Raw genomic sequence first — 22,022 nt, 5'->3', positions numbered from 1 at the left:
CAGCAATCGCTCCCATGATGCCGGCTGTGACGGCACACAGCCATTGCAGTGCATTTCAGCGTGCACGAACACCCTGGGTCTCATTCAGCCCAAGTATTGGGGAGCTGGGGATGGGGCATGTGTTGGCCATGTTCCCACTTGTGCCTCCCCTTTCCTCCAGCAATAGCACGGTGATAGCGCTTAGCTTCCCCGCGAGTCTTTCAGAGCAAGCCAGCCATTGCTGAACAGCAATTTATTTACACAGGCGAGGAGAAATAGCTTCTTGGCAACTGCGTACACAGCAAATGCCGATTTTTCTATTTTAACTTCTGCTTCTTGGCCTAGCCGCGATGGCAGTTGGCTTGTTTGGAGGATGGCAGGTTACCTACTGAAAAGCGAGCAAATGCGGTAAGGGCAAACACCAGCCCAAATCTGCTCTCTCCCCTTGGGGTGCCCATTGTTACATCTTGCTGAAACACTTGACACTGGTTTTGGCCTCAAAGAGCTTTCAGAATAATCCAAAGGATTTCTTTTTTAATTGCAATCCCGGAGTTAAAATAGAAATGAAAAGCTGGACAATCCGGAGAAGTGAGGGAGTGGAAACAAGTCTGTGAGGCTGAAACCTGCACGGACTTTGAGCACCCACAGGATAGGTGCCTAAAGCCAGCATTGTGTCGTTAAATAGTTTCACCAGACACTTTATCAGTTGCAAGTATCTGTCTGGGGGTTCTTTAACGATGCTTTTTAATTCCGTAGCATTTTATAGTAACCTTAAAAACGTCAGATGCTGGACGCAAAAAAGGCATTATTTACTATGTGCTCTTTCTTTTTTTTTTTTTTAATCATCATTAATGACGCAAAACGCGCTCTCCCCACGGGAAGCACTGAATTTCTTTCTGCCTTCCCTCCTGCGCTCGGCGCCGGGGATCCGCGCGGGCGCAATTTTCAGACAAGGAGAGCTTTTGGGGCGCGGAGGGGAAAACGAGGGGGGCAAAAGCATTTCGGGGGGGGGGGGGGGGGTGCGACGCAGGGCGTTTTGTCAGGAGCAGGTATTTCGCCTCGGTGGGTGGGGCGGGGGTGAAGTTTGGGCTGGCGGCCGGCGGGGCCGGGCTGTGCGCGCATCTCGCCTCCTGCCCGCCCCGCGCCTCCTGCATCGCGCAGCACCGCGGAGAGCCGCGGAAAGGGGCGGAGGGGGGCAGAAGGGGGCGGCTCCGCCTTGCCCGGCTCCGAGGAGGAGCCGCCGGGGGCCCCGGCTCCTTCCACGTGGCTGGGGGCGCGCTATATGAGCGGGCAGGAAGCCCTGCCGGGGAGGGAAGGGGAGGGACGGGGGAGCGGAGGCTGCAGCAGCTCGGCGAGGAGCCGGCAGCGATCGGTTCGCCCTTTCCCCGGCCATGGGGTTTGGCCGCCAGCCGGCCCCCAGCGCCCCGCCGTGAGTACCGGGCTCCCTCCTCTTCCTCCTCCTCCTCCCCCGCTTACCTGCAAATCCTCCCGCTCCCCCTGCTGCTCCTCGTTCGCTTAAGTTGGTTGTTATTATTATTTATTTTTTGGGGATGGGGGTGGCGGTGTTATTCTGATCAGCTGGAAGCAGAGGGTGGCCCCGCCGGAGCCCGCAGCATCCTCCGCCGGCCGCTCCGGAGCGGGGCGGCTGCGCCCCATCCCGCCGGGCTGCGCCCCCAAAAAATCCCCGGAGAGGGGCAGAGGTGGGCTGGGGGGCACGGAGAGGCTCCGGGCAGGCCCCTTCCATGGCTGGGTGGCTGGGGAGAAGCCTAAGGGAGTCCCACACCCCGCTGTTTGTATGGATTCATTTCTTTGCTTTTTTTTTTTTTTTTTTCACTTGGGTGGGCTGTGCGGCGAGGGAGGGAAGGCAGTGTTGCTCCGTTAGGGGAAAGCAGGCTGGCTGCCTGAGGTACCAGCACATCCCTGCTCGCAGAATGAATTTCCAGCGGAGTATAAATAACTAATCTCCGAGTTTGTTTGTTAGGTGTGTTGATGTTGCGCCGGAGGTGTCTCAGTAGCAAACGTGCGACCTTTGTCCTTGTAATAATTGATTTTAGTTTTGGCAGAAATAGAAAACAAACTAATTAAAAGATAAAAAAAATAAAATGCCTGGATGCGTATTTACTCCTTTGAGACACGCAGGATTTTTCAACTCTTTGTAAAGGTTGAGTGTGTATGTGTCCAATACACAGAAATAACTCTTTCATATAATTGTAAGTCTAAATTATATATTTGCCTGCTGGGCACACATGTTAAAGGAAAAACCTCCCTAATTATGAATCTTTCAGAGAGATTGGAAGGGTGACAAAGCCCTTGTAATCTTTTGGGTCAATTTTCATAAGCTCCAAAAGCTCTTTTTGAAAAGGAAATTAAACTTCAGTGTGGAAAAGAGACAGGAAATTCGAGGATATGAAAAAGAAACTCCACCTTTCGCTCTGATCCTGTCCCCAGGAGTTCCTTTACGTTGGTGCTCTTCGGTGACAGAAGGGAAAATGAAGAGCCAGCCGCCTCTAAGCAGTCTTCCTGCCACTTGGCAGTTCAGAAGATACTCAGTTAGCAGCAGCACGCTCCTCCTGGGGGTTACTGACATGGCTGTAGCTGGAGGGGTGGTCATGGGAAGCATCTGCTTTGAAACACTTGGATCTCTGCTCCTAGTGTCCCGTGCGGTCTGTGCCAGCCAGGGCCTTCTGCAGCCGATATGTTCACCCCTCCTCAATTTTTAGGACTTTCTCCAAAGCCCGTGGGGTTCTGCCCACTGTTTGTAATGGATCACCAGAGCTGCTCTCCGGTTAGAATTTGGGGTTTGTCCCAGGGCCCCTCTCTGGCTTTTGGCAGCGGCCGGTGGCTATCTGCAGGGCATGGCTGTGCTTGAGGTCCCTTCTGGGAACTCGATAGCTTCTAATCTGTTTGAACACACTTTCAGGCTGAGGCTGGGGGGTGGAGAAGGGAATGACCGGATAAAAAAAAAAGGTGGATTTTTTTTTTTTTTAATAAGTTAAGGGCACTTGTTTTCTTGATTATCCCTGAAGCAGTAAAAACTCCAGTGTGGGTCCACAGTGAACTTGGTGCTCTTCCTCTGCCAATTTCTCACTTTATTTACTCTATTTTGGTGCTGCTGTAGGATAACATTTCAGCAGGTTTAAATCCTTTGCCTCAGCAAAGACAAAGCCCCAGACTGTGGTCCTCCCAAACCTGTGGTTTTTTTTTTCTCTCAAAAATAGTTTTTTAAAGTACACTCCTGTCTGATATACTTGTATTTTACCTTTCTGCTAGTAGCATGTAAGAGCACAGTCTCGGACAAAGCAAAAGGAGAGAAAAATCCAATTGCATATTCTTTTGGCTCACTCAATTTGTGCACAGTTGGACTGTGCAGCAGAGACAGCTTTTTGTATGAATTTTTCACGCATCCCGACCAGAAAGGTACCTGCAGCCTTGCTTGCAGTTTTTCTTCCAAACTTGATGATATTAGTAATGGTGATAGCATCTCAGCTGATGAAGGGAACTTTTAACACTAAACATCACTTTGTTTAAGGCTTTGTATCTGCTTATCAATTTGGTTTTCTTTTGATGGAAAACTGGGAGTTATTTGAGGGGAAATTAGGGTCATGCAGATGGCAGTTCCATCTTCTTGGCTATAACAGCATCTTTTATCCCAGATACATTGTAAATGCTGTCATTAAATGATAGCAATAATATGTTTTTATTAACAGCTTCTTTCAAAAGTATTTTTGAAAGTGTGGTGAAGCAGAAATGTGCTTTTGAAAGCAGAGGAGTAGGAGCAAATCCAGCTCCACAGAAAACTTAAAGTGCTGTTAATCCCACCACCTGGTGGAGCTTTTTATGGTGCCAGCTGAGGGACCACAGAATAAGGATGCATTTTTGTGTTTGGTTTTATTAGTCAAATGCTCTGTGTAGAGTTTCTTTAACATTTTTTTCCTCTCCTCACACCAGACGCTCTTACCAGTCAGAACAAATAAATTGTGGCGAGCATAGTTGTGGCCAATAATCCTAGTTTCACGGTTACAAAGGTTTTTTTTTTTTCAGAAGTATTTAATCTTCACAGGCAGCTCTAGCAGTCAATAGGTGTCTCTGTACAATACCTAACAAACACGTATGATCAGCTGCGATAAGAAGACAGATTTCCCAGTAAGCCCATCTACATGGAGTTTGGCCTTGGAACGGGGACAGCATTTATATCGCTCCGGCAGGGTCAGCAATCGCTCCCATGATGCCGGCTGTGACGGCACACAGCCATTGCAGTGCATTTCAGCGTGCACGAACACCCTGGGTCTCATTCAGCCCAAGTATTGGGGAGCTGGGGATGGGGCATGTGTTGGCCATGTTCCCACTTGTGCCTCCCCTTTCCTCCAGCAATAGCACGGTGATAGCGCTTAGCTTCCCCGCGAGTCTTTCAGAGCAAGCCAGCCATTGCTGAACAGCAATTTATTTACACAGGCGAGGAGAAATAGCTTCTTGGCAACTGCGTACACAGCAAATGCCGATTTTTCTATTTTAACTTCTGCTTCTTGGCCTAGCCGCGATGGCAGTTGGCTTGTTTGGAGGATGGCAGGTTACCTACTGAAAAGAGAGCAAATGCGGTAAGGGCAAACACCAACCCAAATCTGCTCTCTCCCCTTGGGGTGCCCATTGTTGCTTAAGTACTTGACACTGGTTTTGGCCCCAAAGATTTTTCAGAATAATCCAAATGATTTCTTAATGTTCTATAACTTCTATCTATTCCGTACTTTTCAGAAGAGAGCACGGTGTTATCAGTGTCTCATCTAAAGTAGCACTCACCTGTAGGTAGGTGCATCAGTGATGTAAGAGACAAGATTTCTTCCTCCCATCCTTCTTTCCCTTACAGCACGCTTTTTATTTGTACTTTCAAAAGCAGAATTATGCTTACATAGAGCACACCTGTAACCTGGGCATCCAAAAGCTATTTATTTTCACTTAGGGGCCTTTCTCAAGTGGAAGAATGTTTTTAATAGCCAGCTCCTCTTTAAAGATGCATTGAATGTTTTCTTTAGAAAGGTAACCTGAGTAATCTCAGTTAGCTTTGTACTAATAGTTTTGCTGTGATTATTGCTATACAAAATTTCCTAAACAGCCTGTGTACAATCATGTGTGCTGTGAGTTCTACCTATAGGACAAAACTGGAAGGGAAAGGCAGATCTGGAGCCTTAAAGCTTGGTGTGTTGCACAGAAATTTCATGCTTTTTTTAGTCCTGAGCAGGTGAGGTGAAAACGTACCTTGGACTGTGTGCAAAGTATGATTTATTTTTTTTAAAAAGCCCATAAATTTGCAACTCATTTCTCCAATCTATCCATAACCAGACTTAAGGAAGGTTGTTGAGACTGTATCTTAATCTGTGGATCTCTGTTCATTTCAACCACTGAAAATAATGTCTAACAACTTACTGGAGAAAGTATCTGACCAGGAAAAGAGAAGCAACAACACTTTCTACTTATCTGAGATTTTTGATAAAAGATAAAACAAGGGTGTACATGCCTTTTAATAAGGCGAAGTGTTGAAGGGATGTCTTTGCCCCTTTCTGGTGTATGTAGTCCTGCTTGACTGCATAAGAACCTGTGAAATGAAAACATGAGTAAGTCAGAGGTATGCAAATTAAAAATAATATTTTGACTGTCTACGATTTCTCATACCCCAGAGTGGAATTACAATAGTGAGAAATGTTGTATTAGTCATATTCCTAAGAAGACATCTGTATGGGACAGGAGACTGAAACATGCAGGCAAGCTACAGTTTATGCATGGTTATATTGCTTTTATTGCCATAGTATGTGCGTCAGTAGGCAAGAGACTAACCCAGGCTTTAGCTCGGGAAGGTGGTAACTCCTGTGTGCCTCTCGAGTCCTGGGTGGTGTGGTCCATCTGGTCCCACTGTTGAGGTGGATAAATGCCTTTGCAGTCCATCCAGAGCAGAGTTCCTCTCTGGGCCAGCCTGGTGTTTGAAGGTAGATTCAGCTCATTGACCAGCAGGCATGAGAGTACCACGAATCCTATTCCTGGCTTCAGGAGCTTGATCTCCATGGAGAGCAGTGGGATTGCAGTTGTCTACCTGCAGGCACCTGTATTTCAGCATCTTACATATGATGTGACTTTTGTTTCCTAACCATAATCACTTAGTGCCATTTGAACTGCCCTGGACTGTCTGTCCTGGCCTTCTGGAGCCGGTTCAGGAACTTGTTTGTCTCTGACACCTTGTGTCATCATATCTGGACCCCAGGAAGGTGGCTGATTTTTTGGGCATCTCCAGTGGCATTTGAAACCTGTGTTGTTGAACTGAATTGTCCCTTTCAAGAACTGTGGGAGCTAGATATGTTTTCTGGGCACTAATCTTTAACTTAAATATGATCAGCTTAAGTGTCTGCACCTACTTAGGAGGTAAATTCATTAGAGAAGGGTTGTTTCCTGTCTCACGTGTCTCTGTTCTGGAAAGACCTCTGGACCACCCTGTCATCCATAAATGACAGCCACAGAGGAACCACCATCAGCCTTTTGATCGCCTTTCCCTTTCTTACCTACAGTCTTCTCTTTCTGCTGGTGTTGAGTTTCCCATGGTGTAGCTTGTAAGTAGTAGACTCAAATCACTTAATAGAAATATCCTGTGAGGATGTGAAAAGCTCCTGTAATTGGGACTGTACAACATGCATAGCTGTGAAAAGCTGTAAAGCAAAGAAAACAGAGCTCTGGGGGACAGGGAGCATTTTGCAGAAGAAACTCCCAATAACAGTGGTAGAAACTTGCTCTGAACCATGAGTGGAGGTTAGGGATGTAGTCAATTGTAAAAATTGTAGTAATTGTTCACATATAATTCTGGGGGAAAAGGAGGGTGGAACTTAATTTGTTCCTGGCTCTGTAGCACGTTGAACTGCTCTTGATTAAATTGCTTAATCTGTACCGACATGTGTGTCCCTCCACTGGGAGAGCAAGACTTTTGCCTGCGTACTAGACGACAAAGCCTTTGGGTAGAGACTGGGTGCATTATTTCCAAGGGGCAGACAGGAAATCTGTAAACCTCATAAAATGACAGCTGTTTCTGTCAGCTGATGGCTGGGTATAGCGGAGTGCAAATGAGGCACAATAGAGATGGTTGTACCCTGCATCTGGTGACAACTGCTTGAAGTGTAGAGTTCTTGCTCTGAGGACATCATCTCAATAGACCTTTTGTTTTTTAGTAGTTCTACTATTTCATTGGAGGTCCTTTCTCCCGGCAGCAGTTTTTGATGTGGGCTCAGCCCTCTGTAGCTCTTCACCCCGAAGTGTTAGAGTGGAGGAGAAAGTGGTGGCTGTGGTCAGAGACTGCAGGGACTAAACATCACCTTCTGACACAGGATTGCTGCTGACAGAGGTGCCCACACATACTCTGGGTGTCTCTAAAACTCTTCTGAACCAGACCAGTTGCTATCCAGCCCCTTGGAGGATTGTTCTGCAGAGCAAAAACTGGCACAGTGACGCTTAGGTATTAAACTGGATGCAAGACGAAAATGTCTCTGGACTAGATAATTGCTATTGATGTTTTCTCAGGTTTGGTGGATTTTTGCAATTTTATTTTTTTTAGCTTTGACGTACCAACACAAAACAAAGGTAGTTCCATCTAAAGGGCATCACATTATTTCTGGAAGCTGATTATTCAATCAATGACTTGAACATACATATCTGAAATGCTGTATTGGCTGACACATCACAGTACTGTACCAGCTCAACAAAGAAATCTAATTCTATAAAATCTGCCAGCTCAGTTAATATGACCCTGCCAGGGAAGCATAAGGCATCACCTCCAGATTTTTAGGTAAGAATCATGTTCCGTATCTCCAGCTCAAATTCAATGAACACTACACATGGTCAGAAGTGGATTTCTTTTTAAGGTACCTGCTTATATTATGGTGCACAAAAGATCAAATTGCAAGATGTCATCTGAGTATTGGGGTTGGCACATACCAGCTGAAGTCCTGCAGAAAGCCTTGACTTGGGATTAGTGTGGAAATAGACTGGTCTTCATCTTGAGACCTCTACAAAATCATACAATATAACATGGTGTAGAGCTACCTACAACTTGAATTGGAGCTGAGCTTACAGTATGACATTGTCCTCTTTTATGTTGCTCTTAATTTGGTGGCAAAACTGAGAAAAATACTGGTTTATATGGATTCAAAAGAAAGCTAAATTAAACATAATCAGGTCATGGTAAATTTGGTTTTGATCAAACAAAGTGTACAGGGTTTGCCTGTCAAGGTTTTGGTACCAGAGGGACTGCAGGGGTGGGTTCTATGAGAAGAGCCCAGCAGCTGCCCCATGTTAGATAAGGGCCAGTTTCAGCTGGCTCCAAAGGGACCCTCTGCTGGCCAGAGCTGAGCCACTAAGAGATGTTGTTTGTGCCTCTGTGAGAGCAGATTTAAGAAAAACAGGGAGGAAAAAAAAACTTCTGTGCAACAGCAGCTGGGAGAGAGAAGAATGAGAACCATCCCTGCAGCCCCCAAGGTGAGTGCAGCAGGAGGGTAGGAGGTGCTCCAGGCACCCAGCAGCAGTTCCCCTGCGGCCTGTGGAGAGGCCTCTGGTGGAGCAGGCTGTCCCCCTGCAGCCCACGGGTCCCACATGGAGCAGATCTCCACGCTGCAGCCCGTGGAGGAGCCCCCAGTGGAGCAGGTGGATGTGGCCTGGAGGAGGCTGCGGCCCACGGAGAGCCCCCGCAGGAGCAGGCCCTGGGCCGGAGCTGCAGCCCGTGGAGAGGAGCCCACGCAGGAGCAGGGGGTCTGGGGGGAGCTGCTGCCCGTGGAGGACCCGTGCTGGAGCAGTTTGCTCCTGGGGGATGGACCCCATGGGACGGAGCCGTGTGGGAGCAGTTGTTGAAGAGCTGCTGCCTGTGGGCAGCCCCCGCAGGCTCAGTTTGGGAAGGACGGCATCCCGTGGGAGGGACCCCATGGGGAGCAGGGGCAGAGAGGGACCGTGAAGGAGCAGTGGAGACAAAGTGTCAGGGACTGACCACAGCCCCCGTTTCCCTGTGCTGCTTGAGGGGAGGACATAGAAGAGGGCATATAAGGGGTGAAGATGTTCTTAGTTTGCTTTTAGTTTTTCACTGCTCTACCCTGTTAGTAATAGGTAATAAATTGTATTAGTCTCCCTGTGCTGAGTCTGTTTTGGCTGTGACGATAATTGTTGAGTGATCTCCCTGTCCTTATCTCAACCCTTGAGCCTTTTCTATTGTATTTTCTCCTTTTTCCCTCCTTTCCCTTTGAGGAGGGGGAGTGAGAGAGTGGTGATGGAGCTCAGCTGCCCAGCAGAGTAAAACCACCACACATGGCATTCTTGCTTTTTGGTTCACTTAATCTTAATTCCAGGTCTATTTCAAACTCTTTGACATGGTCAAAATTATTTCTTTTGGAGAACCCAGAAGGAAATTCTGCCTTTAGAAATGTCAGAATAATTCCTCTGAATTTGACATGGCCTGCATTAACACCATTTATGTTGGCTGGTGGCTATGTTGAAATTATGCATGAATTTGGATTTTTCTTTCTTGTCTTTGAAATGCTTTTTCTATTTAAGTTGTTAATGTTCTTCAGAAGTTTCACCCAGCTTTCCTCTTGGGGGCAATTCTGTAGATTTTGAATAAATAAAGGATCAGTCTTGTGGCGTGGTCTTAGAGGAATTAGAAATCTCCCCTCTTGCTCTTTTCTTTCCAGCATCCTCTGCTTTTCCCCTTTAGGTAATGCTCGCTGTTTTGGGAAGCGATACCTGTATGATCAGGTCTCCTGTGGTTTCAGACTGCATTTTGCAGATGGATCTGGTATTCTTCCCAAGCATTTGGCCTAAATCTAGTCTGAAAATTCACCCTGAAATGTAAAAAATGAACTTTTGCTTGCCCTGTACTCTGTTAACAAAAGTTCAGCATCAAACTTACAGAATCAAAATACAGAGTGTGAGAGGCTAAAAGCTTTTCCAGAGCTTGGGGGTAAGTCTTCCTTGTTTCTCTTCTGTTTTTCTTCTTTCTGAATACACACTGAAATATTCTTCAGTCCTAGTGTCCTGGTACCCTCCTGTGTTTCTTATCCCCTCATTTGCATGTCTTCTCACCACTCCCTGTACCACAATTGCTCCTTGCTAGAGGGGAGCAGACTTGCAGGCTATTTCTGTCTCTCCTGCCACTCCTTTTACTCTTCAATGTTTTGTCCTCTGCATGCCAAGTTCCGTGCCAAGTTCTGAGAGAACCAAGACATGGGAGGGTGGAGGGCGCTTAAACTTTGCACCTGAGGTCATGTGTGTGGCAGTGGGAGGATGCGCTTGGGCTGAAAACCTGGAACCTCCTCCCGTCTCAGCTCTATTTTGCCAGCTGTAGATGACAGCATTGGACCTTTGTTTACCGGAGGCTGAATTCATCCTGTAAGATGCACGGAGACTCCAGCAAAGTTGAAAACACTGCTCTCTTTGACTGACAGCTTCATTTATGAATTGGGGAACTAAAAGATGATCTTCAACCTCATGGACAGCAGAACTTTAGGGACAGGACATTTGGCTTCAGCAATTTACTGTCAGCCACTCCATTGAGCAGTGCAGTCATCAGTGATGTGCCAAAGCATGGCAACAAAAATCACCTAAGTTTCTGCTTTGTCAGCTGTGGTGATTGATACCTGTGCTGAAAGAACAGTTTAATCTGGTATTTTTTTTACAGATGGCTGTTGTTGCAGTGCTTTTGCTTGCTTGGTTCCTGAGACCTTACAGAGCAATGGGAAGTGTCTCTGTCAGTCACTCACTGTGACTATCACAGTAGACTTATGTGAATATTGCAAAAATACACATGCGAAAATAGAAACTGCTTTAGACCAGAAAAGCTAGAGGAAAAGCCTGTAACATGGTAGCAGGATGTGTGAAATAGCAGCTGCTGCACAACTTCTCAGATAGCATGATAAAACTGTAGGGATGCTGGAGCCATCTCAGATGGCCACTTCATTAGCTTGCTAGGTCAATGATATATGTGTATGCTGGGAAACAACCTAACAAAGCAAGCCCATTAAGGAGTGTACTGATTACAGACAAATTTTCCCCAAGGTCACCACATTAGGTTTGATAAGACTTGTTTAACTGTACATAGTTGTGTGAAATATTCAGGTGCTCTTTGGCCACTTTGAGGAACTGAAAGTGTTTGTGCATCTGTAAAGTATGTGCTCTGTAAAATATTTAAGGACACCGGAGAACTGTGATGCATAGTCCAGACAGAGGAAAAATGGGGTAATTTAGGTCTCTTGCAAATGGAATTTCACTCAAGTTACAGGAAACAAATGTGACAAACTGAGATATCGCCTGTTTTTTCTCATATCCTTAAAAATCATGGAAGTTTTCAGGGGATGGGAGGGGGTGGAAATACCGATAATATATAGGTCCTCTGAGTGTTGCCGTGATTCTCACAGCTCAGACTAGACATTAGGAAAAATTTCTTTACTGTGGGGGCTGTCAAACACTAGAACAGGCTTCTTAGAGAGGTGGCTGATGCCCCGTGCCCGCCAGTGTTTGAGGCGTTTGGGTAATGCCCTCAACAATGTGCTTTAACTTTTGGTTAGGCCTGAAGCGGTCAGGCAGTTGGATGATCTTTGTAGGTCCCTTCCAACAGAACTATTCTACTCTGACAGTTAGATTTCACTGCCATGCATTGGGTGTAGATGTCTGGTTAAGACATTTGTGCCCTACCTGGGCTTTTATTAAAGCACCGTAACTCTGGCACACAGGATGGCCAGTGCCTCAAATGGAAATGAGCCTCAAGCAGCTAAATAAGTGGTTGTGAGGCCAAAGAGCAAAGGAGCAGGAGATGGATGCTGGCTCTTGAAAAATACAAGGTTGTTGAAAAATACAAGGTGGTACAGTAATTGCAGAAGCTGCTGAAACATTTGCTGATAGCAATGAAACAAAGGAGTTTAGAGTAAGTTGCCTCTCTGCAAGGCAAGAGTCTCCTGTCAATACTGGGTTGAGTATAAATATTGGCTGAGTAAGCTGCTATGTAAGTGCAATTTATTTATTTATTTATTTATTTTTTTTAATAGGGGAAAACTGGAGATTTGGATGGAAAAGAATCAATAGGGTACAATTACCATCCCAGCTCACTTGGAAAGGAATGTCTGTTTTGCACAGCAAGAGAACAGGCTGCTCTTCTCTGCTGTTTTCTGACCTGTTGGAGTAGGAGAGGGGCTCTGTGCCTTTGTTCCCACCTGCCTAAAAGGAGGGCACGCTTATCCTTTACCTATAGCTTTGAAAACAGTGGACAAAGAATACTTTGTAAAGCAAAAATATCGCTAGAATAAGCCAGAAGTGCTCAGCGTGGTCACTGCTGCTATTGTTTATTAGAGAAGAGCTTCTCTCTGCCCCAGTCTAGACTGTAGCCCTTTGTCCCTGGGGCTTAAAATACCCAAATCCAGTGTGCTGATGGGGAAACAATCCCACAAAGTCCCATGTTTGCCCCATTTAAAGTTAATATGTTGGAAAAAGGACAGTTCTTCTGTGGGAACAAGCCTGACCAAGAGCTGGATGTTAGTGCAGCTGAGAGCAAAGCTTCGATCCTTGTTAGGCAAGCTGTCAGGGCCCTGCACATCCCAGCTTTCTTCCCTCGTGCATGTGTGAATTTCTTATTGAGGCTTTGCTCAAAATGTCAACTTCCCTAATTTATCTTGCCACACGCAAACTTAGAGGTTTTCTGTATTTTTATGAAAAATATCCAGCAGAGCTTCATTTTGGGAAAACGGCATTTCATCGAGGTGTCAGGCGGCCCTAAGATTGTTCTCAGAGCCACTAACCACACTTCTGGCATGTCTCTGAGTCTGGAAATTAATACTAGTAGTCTGGCTCTTGTCTGCCAGCAAAATCTTGTGCTGTTACTGTCTTGCTTTGAAATTTACTGTCTGTGATATGTGAATGCGGAAGATATTGGTGTTTATCTTCAATGAGGAGCTTCTTGGGGAACAGACTGGAGGCGGAAGAGGAGACCCCCTCCCTGAGTTCCCACTTGAACCTGGTGCACTTGCTGTGCGTGTTTCAGATTTCCTTGGCATGAATGCATGCACTGGGTGTTGGTTCACCAGGGTGGAGTGTAACTCTTAACACTCTTAGAAGAAACCAATTGGCTTCTCAAGACAGCCCTTCTGTAGGGTGAAGCGTGGTGCTGTTGAAACTGGTGCTGCGTGCTCCTGCACTGCTGACCTCGTTCTCAGTTAAACTGTGAGGTGTTGCATTCGGCCGCCGGCGCCTGAGGGTCAAGTCGAGGGTAAAACCAGGTTAGGCTTGCTCATTTGGAAAAGCATCCCCCTCAGATGTCCACGCCTCTACAAAAGGAACCGCTTCAAATTTGTCAAAGCCCAGATCCCTTTTTTAATACTTTTGTATCTAATCAGGCTTCGTTTGACAAATGTAGCTCTTAGAGATGGAAATTCTGTTATTAGGGCACTGACACTTTTCTGAATATTAAAAAACCCTCTTGCCTTTACAGCTGTCAAAATCAATCTTTCTGATCTCCCCTTGAGCTGACATGCTTTCTTCTGAGCTGATTGCTGCTCCCGGGCAGGTTACGTGGCAGCATTGCTTTGGCTGGTGCTGACAATATTGACTTCCAAGGAAATTAAGGTGTTTCTGCTTCTAGGACCAAGCACTGCGTTTGGTTTTTAATCCTCTTTTCCATCAGGAATAAATGCTGCATGACTGTTTCACCTTTCTCCAGGAGAGAATAGGGTCGTGCACGGTAACCTTGAGTATAGAGTTGTCATATCTAATGAGCTCATTAGGGCTTGATCAGCTCATTACCTGGAGACTCTTTAGAAGGCGAGACTGAAATATCTTACGGAGACAGAGTGGGTAGTGTGCTTCTCTCTGAGTCAGCACAGGGCTGTTGCTCAGCACGTGTTAGAATCGATTGCTGAAGGTGTCATCTGCTTAATGAGACTTGCAAAGCATCTGACTTCTCCTGATCTCTAGAGCACACGGCACTTTTATGAACAACTGATGATATGGGTTTCCTTACCCAGTTCCAACAGGACTCCTTTCAGCCTGCACAGCGGAGTATTTTTCTTAGACCTATCTGTCATCACTGTCCGAGAGTCCTGTTAAAGGTACAAAAGGATAAAATTTCCTTTCTTGCAAAGTTACCCCTTTGGATTTCCTCCCCTTCCTGAAGGAAACTTTCATAGATGTGACAGCCTGTGGAAGTCTACTTATAGCTCCTATTGAAATTCAACTTCCTCTCCAAAGTTATTGGGATGTGGGATTTTTTTTTCCCTCCCTCAAAGGTCAATTTACCTTGCAAAGAGTGCACAGTGTAAGATTTTAAACCTGATGCATGAACTTAAGGCATGTCACAGAAACCCATAGAAAGCAACTTAGGTGTTGGGAAAATTAAAGATTGAAGAATAGGTTCTTCAGGAGGTGCAGAACAAAGAAACAGACTTGGCATCCAGAATTAAAGGTGCCCTACAATTAGTCTGCTCAGCAGGCTGCTTTGGGAGGCATAAGCACTGTAAGCATCGTGGCAGAGAGACTGAACTGCTCCACATCAAATGAGAATAGTATCTGTGTAGGCTATCTTTCTTGGCAGGTGATTTTTGTAGTTCTTCATTTCTTGTGAGATTTGTATCCTGATCTAAATATGAAAGACTTATGTTTTAGCCTCTTTCGCCAGGTTTTCCCATGCGTACACTCAAACTGGTGCACTGGCACAAGCATTATGAATGGCAAAACTCATGTCCTTTTGATGTAGTTGCACAGTAACACGTAGTTTGATCAAGCTGGTAACTTTGTTTTTGATCTTACCAAAAAAATAAGCAAGACACTCACTGGCATGTTTGTCTTTTTGTTGCCTGAACCTTCAAAGGAGGTGTCAGGGGAAGGACACAAGTGACTTTCAGATGACATTGCATTCATTTGTAGCGGCGCTGGAATTCTTGTTGAGATGCTTCCTAAGGTTGTTAAATGCATCTGGCAAAAGCTCTGCTTATGTTTTCCTTTGATATATGCCCGGAACCAGAGACAGATGCTGTAAATCAAAACAATTAAATGTGTTCATTTCTTGTAAAAGATGGTTACTGTAGTTCATTTCATGGTTCAGGGGTCAGGAGGGGTCTTTAAATAGAACTGTGCTCTGCCTGTGTAATTTGATTTTTTTTTTTAAATATTTATTTCTAATTGCAAGGCTTACTTAAGAACTTTGTAGGCAAAATAATTTTTCAATAACAAATGTCTTCTGTTGGGTGTTAGCAGCAGCACTGAGCCTTTGCTCCTCAATTCAGAGGCAGAATGGGAGAGGGACATGCTGAAGGAGAATTTCTTAGTGCTTAGAAGAATTAGAATAAGCCCAGCAAGCACATGGTTTGTGCTTAGCTCTGAGAGCCTGAATCTGATTCTGCTCTTACTAATCTCTAAAGGGATTATTCCTGATTTACACCATAATGAATGAAATCAGAATCTGGCCCTGAAAGCCTATTTGTACTTCAGGCATTGTTTCAAGGCAGCTGACCCATGAGTATGAAAAAGCAGCTTGGCTTCCTGCAAGTTAATTGTTTAAATTTGTCAAGCTAAATGGACTATAGTTTGTTTAGCAGGGTTTATTTTAAACTACAGGTTCTTTATCCAGGGAACTGTATGGCACAAACCAGGGCTAGAATCCATTTACTTCTATTGGACTAATACGAGATGGTAATCAGAAGACCCTCTTTGGTACATCGCAGTGCTCTTTATTTGCATAGTAGCTTTTGTCTGAGGATATTAAATAACTCCTTCGTTGCAATTCTGGAAGCTGTTCAGCCAGACAAGTCTCTTTAATGACCTGCAGTGACTCTAGATGCTAGCAGTGAAGCAAAAATAAGCTGCTACGCTAGGTCTGTGGTCATGAGTGACATCTGTAAGAAAAGGTCTTCAACCAAGAATGGGGTGAAGCTGTTAGCTGAAAATACTGGGGTTTCTGAAATAAAGGTTACAGCATGCCTACTTGCTGTGAAGAAAATTGATCTTTCTTAGCACGAGTTCAGCTAGTGCTCACTGAGACAAGTACCGAAGGCAAACATACAGCTTCGGGGTGGGAAAGCACAGGTCGGTCACCTTTAGATCATTGTGGCCAACTGCTTGACAGTCCCCAGCAGACACACTTTTTTTTTTGATTGTCTACGTGCTCATTTTGAAGGCTGTATTTATATCATACCTGTCAGTATTGTGGTAAAAAGGAAAGTGGAATACACCTTTTCACAGGACTGCTCTAAAGGAAACTAATACCTTATATACCCTTGCGTATGAGCAAGTCACATTTCTCGTTGCTGTAAGGCACAATTTTGCTGTAGCAATACACTTGTGCATTCCTGGAGAAGAGACTTCAGTGATTCAAACTGAGATGCTGGTGAGTGATGCTCTGAGAAGTTTGCACTAAGAATGAAAACCTGGTAGACTTTGTCTGTAGCTTGTGCAAGCATCCCAGAAAACGATGCAGTGTCCTCTCCTCTGCCAATGTGTGTGTCAGCCTGAATCTGCTTCATCAAAAAGAAGCAAAGCTGGAGCTCCTTTTGGAGCTTTTTCCATTTAATTAAATCACTCTAGAAAGTCTCTTCATCTGTATCTATGATGTAGAGTGAGAGACTTTTTACCCCAATGCATCTCTGCTCTCAGATGGTCCTGCTAAGGCTGACACCACCGCAGATGTAGAGGTGGAGAAACTTCCAAATGCAGCGTGTGCCAGATACGAACTGCACTGCCTTACCAAACTGGTTAATGTTGTTTAGCTGACAATTCTGTAATGTAGAAAAAGCTGCATGTTATTGGCGAAGCACTTCATAATTTTCTGGTATGTCTATAAATGGATGCCAGCACTTGGAAAAATTAAGTAATCTTTAATTGAAAGGATATGATCAGTAGGTGATTAGTTTGTAAAGTGTCTTGGATGTATGCTGTGCTGTAGAGACAAGCCATCTGGAGCAAGCCTGTGGTTTGGCTTCTGTAATGAGTACTCGCAGACCACGATGCCAAAATAACCAGCTTTATTACGTAGATGAAGATCTTGAGTAATTCGATTCATTTTCACAGATCTAAATGAACTAAAATAGGATCATAGTTTGGCCCAAAGTATTGATTTGCTGCTCTTAACTATTAAGTCAGGATCATCGGTGTTTCTTCCAGTATCCTCAATACAACCAGCCACCACAAATCAGATTATTGAATTGCTTCCTCTCTGTAGCTTTTACCAAATTTGTTGTGGCCAGAATTTCGCTCTGTTTTTCGTTACAAATCCCAGAGCTTGCATAGCTGCAGGGTACCTGGGTGATTATGGTTACAGGTTACATATGTGAAAATGTGGGGATTCTGCTTTTATGAAAACTTGGCACTTCTCATCATGTAGGTTGTTCCATAGCCCCCAAAATAGTTGGAAAATCCTTGGGGTGACTTTCCCACTGACTTGGCAGGGTATGGCTTGTCAGCCAGTGACCAAGTGGCTCTTCAGTTCCTCTCTTTGTTTCTCCAGCTCAAGCCTTATGTTGCATTTTGCTGATGTTGTGGTTAACCTGGCAGGCAGCTGAGCACCACACGGCCACTTGCTCACCCTCCCCAGGGAGAGAATCGGAAAGGTAAAAGTGCAAGAACTCATGAGTTCAGACAAAGACAGTTCACTAGGTTAAGTAAAAGCCACGTGTGCAAACAAAGCAAAACATGGAATTTGCTTCTGATCAGCAGGCAGGTGTCAGCCACTCCCAGGAAAGCAGGGCTCATCACGCGTAAGGACTTCTTGGGAAGACAAACTCCATCACTCCAAACATCTCCTGCTTCCTCCTGCTTTCCCCCAGCTGTCACTGCTGAACATGACACTACCGCATGGTGTGGCATGTCCCTCTGGTCCATCTGGGCCAGCTGTTCTGGTTCTATCCCCTCCCAGCTCCCTGTGCACCCCCAGCCCCTCGCTGGCAGGGCAGCATGAGGGGCTGGAAGGTCCTTGGCTCTGGGTGAGCGCTGCTCTGCAGCAACTAAAACGTCCGTGTTTTATCACCACTATTTTCATCACAAATCCAAACCACAAGCCTGTGTGAAGGAATTTAACTCCATCCCAACCAAAACCATGAGAGCTGGGCACCAACAATCTCTGTGAGAGAGATGTGGGACACACAGGGGCCTCTTGGCTCCCACCCCTGCAGCAGCTGTTGGTGGGTACCTGCATCTCTGCTGCCAGTCCTGTAGCTGTTGGAGCTAATTACTCTGAAATAGAGATTGATCTGCAGCATCACACCAAAATTAATCCTCCCTCTTTCTGAAATTATCATTACATGGACTTTTTGCTGAAGTCCAATCAATCACCGTGATGTACAGCGTTAAGCCCCGAATCCGAAGGGCTGCCCTGTATCAGGTCTGTCAGGTGGTGGAAGGAGTGAGGGTGGCTGGAGGGAGGGACTGGAAGAGGAAGAAAGAAAAAAATCTTTGAGAAGGCTTTGGTCTGAAGTTGGATGTCAGTGCACCCAGGGAGGAGGGTACTTTTAGGAGAAGGGCACAGTCTCCATGGAAGCAGATGTATTCTATTTGATGTGCTGAGATCAAGGTGTAGGAGCATTTAACTGCTCATCTGGTTATCTTATCTTGCACATTTTTTTTTCCTCTTAATTTTTCCCTAGTGTTTTAAGAATTGGTTTTCCCTCTTGTTCTGTGAAACATTCTTATGCAAAGCCCAATCTCCTGAAACTTGAGCAAGCTGTTTGTAGCATAAGAGCAAAGAGATTCGGGAGTTTTGACTTTGCATAAAAACACTTTGCTTATTTTTTTTTCCCCAAACTTGTTATTGAGTGAGCAGTATTTTAATGAAGGATTTCATGGAGGGGAAACAAATGCAATTGCTATGTCCTGTAGATCTTTCCCAGATCCCTGAAGGAAAGATTATTTACAGATTAAAGCCCTTACTGTTTCCTGTGTCACTGCAAAGCAAATAATGAGCAGAACTTGAAAAGCTCTGGTATCTTCTGTCTTGGAGTACCAGACCCTCTCAGAACATCAAACAGACATGCTAGTGCATTTTCCTGGTACTAGATGACTACATTTCCTAGCAGATATTCTGCCCTGATTTAATGCTGCTAATGACTGGGTGAAATAGACCAGAAAAGTGCGCATGGGTTTAAAATCCCAGCTTCAGTATTTGAACTTTAACAAGTCTGTACAGGAAGAACCTGTTAGAAAGGGGAGCATTGGTTTTTAATTCCCAGGTTTTTCAGGTTTTTATTGTGATTTCCTCAAAGCCATGCGATCCGTGGCAGGATATACTGCAGGAATCAAGTTCTTGCTGTAAGCACGGGCAAGTGGTGTGCTGGCACGTGATGGACAAGCCAACTGTCCCTCCACAGGAGCTGAGTCACTGGGGTAACTGGGGAGTTTCTTTTTTAAACAGCAGCAGTGAATTCATGCTTCACGCAGCCTCAAACAGCCAAAAAGGAATAAACTTTAGGTTAAAACCTTGTGGCTTCGTGTCTTCTTCTCTGTTCTCTTTCCCCTGCAGTGACAATGTACTGGGTAAGTACATTGGTAAGTTTGAGGGGAAAGGGAGCTATGTCATAGGTGGGAATAATAAAAACTAATAAAAAAAGGTCTATGTTATGAGGACCTAGACTAAAACAAGAAATATAGAAGCACCTAACTTCTAACATAGGGGAAAGAAAAATAGAGGCAGGTTTATAGAGAACACTTGGGCAAACTGAGTGTGGATTTCCTCTGTACAAGGTAGATAAATATACTGACTATTTGGCTACCCATCCTCAATCAAGCAAAAATACGCTTCTGGTTAACTGAAGTCTGTTATCTATGACATACCCAGAATATGTCTGTAACCCATTCTGCTGATACAAGCCTGAGTTGCTCACCTCTGAACTGCGCTTTCCAACAAAATCTGGTAACGCTCGGCCTTTCTACCTGCACCCCTGATATAGCCGCTGCTTCAGAAAGATGGGTTTCAATGCCAATGTTGATCTGAGCATACTCTTAACTACGTTGTAGCCATGGGTTGAGCATTGGTGACCTACAGACTCAGGGAAACAAGATAACATTTACTTTAACTTCGTTTCAACGGAAGCCTATGATACAATCTGATTCCAGCATTTGAAAGGGTTTGTAGAGATTCGTTATATAGAGACTGATCATTTTTACAGTAAGAGAAATGGGATAGATTTTAGATAGGACACTGGCTTAAAGACAGGGATTTGTTTCTATATCTGACATAGAAGATCTGGGAAATTCTGCTTTGTCTGCTGTGGTCCAGCTCTAGACTGAAATTGTCACTTTCTACATTTTTCAGAGCTAACCTGGTTTTAATTAGTGTTTCTTTCTATCACTTTTTAAAATATGCTGTCACACTCAACATTTTTGGAATAGAGCTGGATGGGTCTACACGCTTTACTGAAGTATTGACAGTCCTTAGTCATCTACTATTGAAGAGCTGAAGTGCAGATGGTTTATTCCACGGGGAAGTCACAGATGCTAAAAGTTTAAAGTAGTGAAGAACCTTTGAATTTGCAGTATACAAAGACTCGGGTAGCATAAATAACACTGAGTTCTTTTTTCTCTCTTTAGGGATTCTCCATATCCCATATTGTGCAGACATGACAGAAGAGATGTTAAAATGTGCCAGAGTAATATTTCTAGAAATTCTACTGGCTTTGGATGGGGAAAAGAGAGCTTAAGACTTGATTGTAAATACACCTGTTTATAAAATAAAAATCTTTAGACAGATAGGTATTTTGTGGTACATGAGCTCTCAATATATGGGAATCTCAGTTAAATGATTTTGGTTTTGTAAGCTATACCCTTGTAAACCTTACTATACTAGATGACAAGAGCGAATATGGTTCATTAATAACTCTTGATAGGTAGCAGACATGGTGGCAAGCAGCAGCAGGTAGCTGGCAGTGTGATGAAAGTAGGTTTCCCTCAGCAGGATTTGGTGGCACTGGAGGAGCTGCCTGGCAAAGAGGATGAGCGTCCTTGGAGGGGGTATAAATATGGGATGCTGCTGGCTGCCTGCCTGTAAAAGCAGAGGTGAAATCCAGCCAAGCTGGCCCTTGAGCAGTGAAGGGTGGTGCATGGGTACAGGGATGGATCAGTCCAGCTGCAAATCCCTGTGGGATCATAGTTTGGAGGGCTGCCAGGCCCAGAGTAGCTGCAAAGGTGTCAACCTTTGGGGATGGATGGGTGGTGATTGTGGAAGGTGTTTTCAGGGCCCGTAACCAGGTTGGCAGGGTTTCTGCATCTCTCAGGGCCTAGCAGGCAGCGCACACATGCAGCTCTAACGGGTGAGGCGCCTGCTGCATCTCCCCACCCCAATATTGCTGGTGACAGCACTATTGGCAGAATCAATACTGTGAAAAATACGCTGCTGCGACCCAATAATTTAAAAACGACCTTGCAGAAAGAAGTACGTTTGCCCGCATCGCCGAGGGAATTGGCGCTTCATTTTCTTTCAAGAGCACTTCGGTTTCTTTTAATTAGGAGAAAACCGCTTGCCTTACAGAATGAAAGGTAGAGTGTGGAGTGCAGGCATGGCAGGGGAGGCAGTTCACGCTCCTTTTGGGGCAGAGAGCGTTTTCCTGTCCTGGGACCTTGTTTAGAGCAAAGGAGACGAGCGTGGGATGCAACCGACCAAGTGCAAGCATCTGTAACCTATGCACTGCTGTCAGAGCTGGTTGTAAGGTCTCCTTCTGTAGGATGCAGAGAGAAGTAGGTACTTCAGCATCTGATTCATCTCACTGTGGAGGAAACGACCCAAAAAGAGGCTGTAAGAATTCTCTCTATTGATGGTTAAATTCTCTCTGTTGATGACTTGCTCAGGTGTTGAGGTGTGATGTTAGATCAGGTGGGTGCTAACATGGGATTGAGAGCCTATTCACCTCTCTGCTATGGGTGTATGTGCACTAGGGCAGTACCCGGGGCATCTACACCAAGGGCTTTAACGTTTGCTTTTGGGGTTTTCTCGTTCTGTGGAGAATTGAAGCCCGAAGGCTGTGCCTGTCGGGTAGGCCGACAGGAAGTTTGGAGCCCAAAGAGGATTGAGT

The 22,022-nt window shown here is 45.1% G+C and overlaps 1 protein-coding gene across 2 annotated transcripts in view; it reads left to right on the top strand.

Annotated features, from left to right (window-relative positions):
• The first annotated feature begins 1,155 nt into the window (after nt 1-1,155).
• The window catches only part of ST3GAL1 (ST3 beta-galactoside alpha-2,3-sialyltransferase 1), a 76,299-nt gene continuing 55,432 nt past the window's right edge, over nt 1,156-22,022 (top strand). The window contains exon 1 of one of the 2 annotated variants that reach the window (XM_035561671.2): nt 1,156-1,408. The gene's annotated coding sequence lies outside the window, so the exon portion shown is untranslated. The remainder of the gene's footprint in view (nt 1,409-22,022) is intronic. The other variant, XM_050708467.1, reaches the window with a different exon arrangement.

This window comes from Cygnus atratus, chromosome 2, assembly GCF_013377495.2.
Source record: "Cygnus atratus isolate AKBS03 ecotype Queensland, Australia chromosome 2, CAtr_DNAZoo_HiC_assembly, whole genome shotgun sequence".
Classification (NCBI taxonomy): domain Eukaryota; kingdom Metazoa; phylum Chordata; class Aves; order Anseriformes; family Anatidae; genus Cygnus; species Cygnus atratus.
This window is presented reverse-complemented; position numbering and strand designations above follow the sequence as displayed.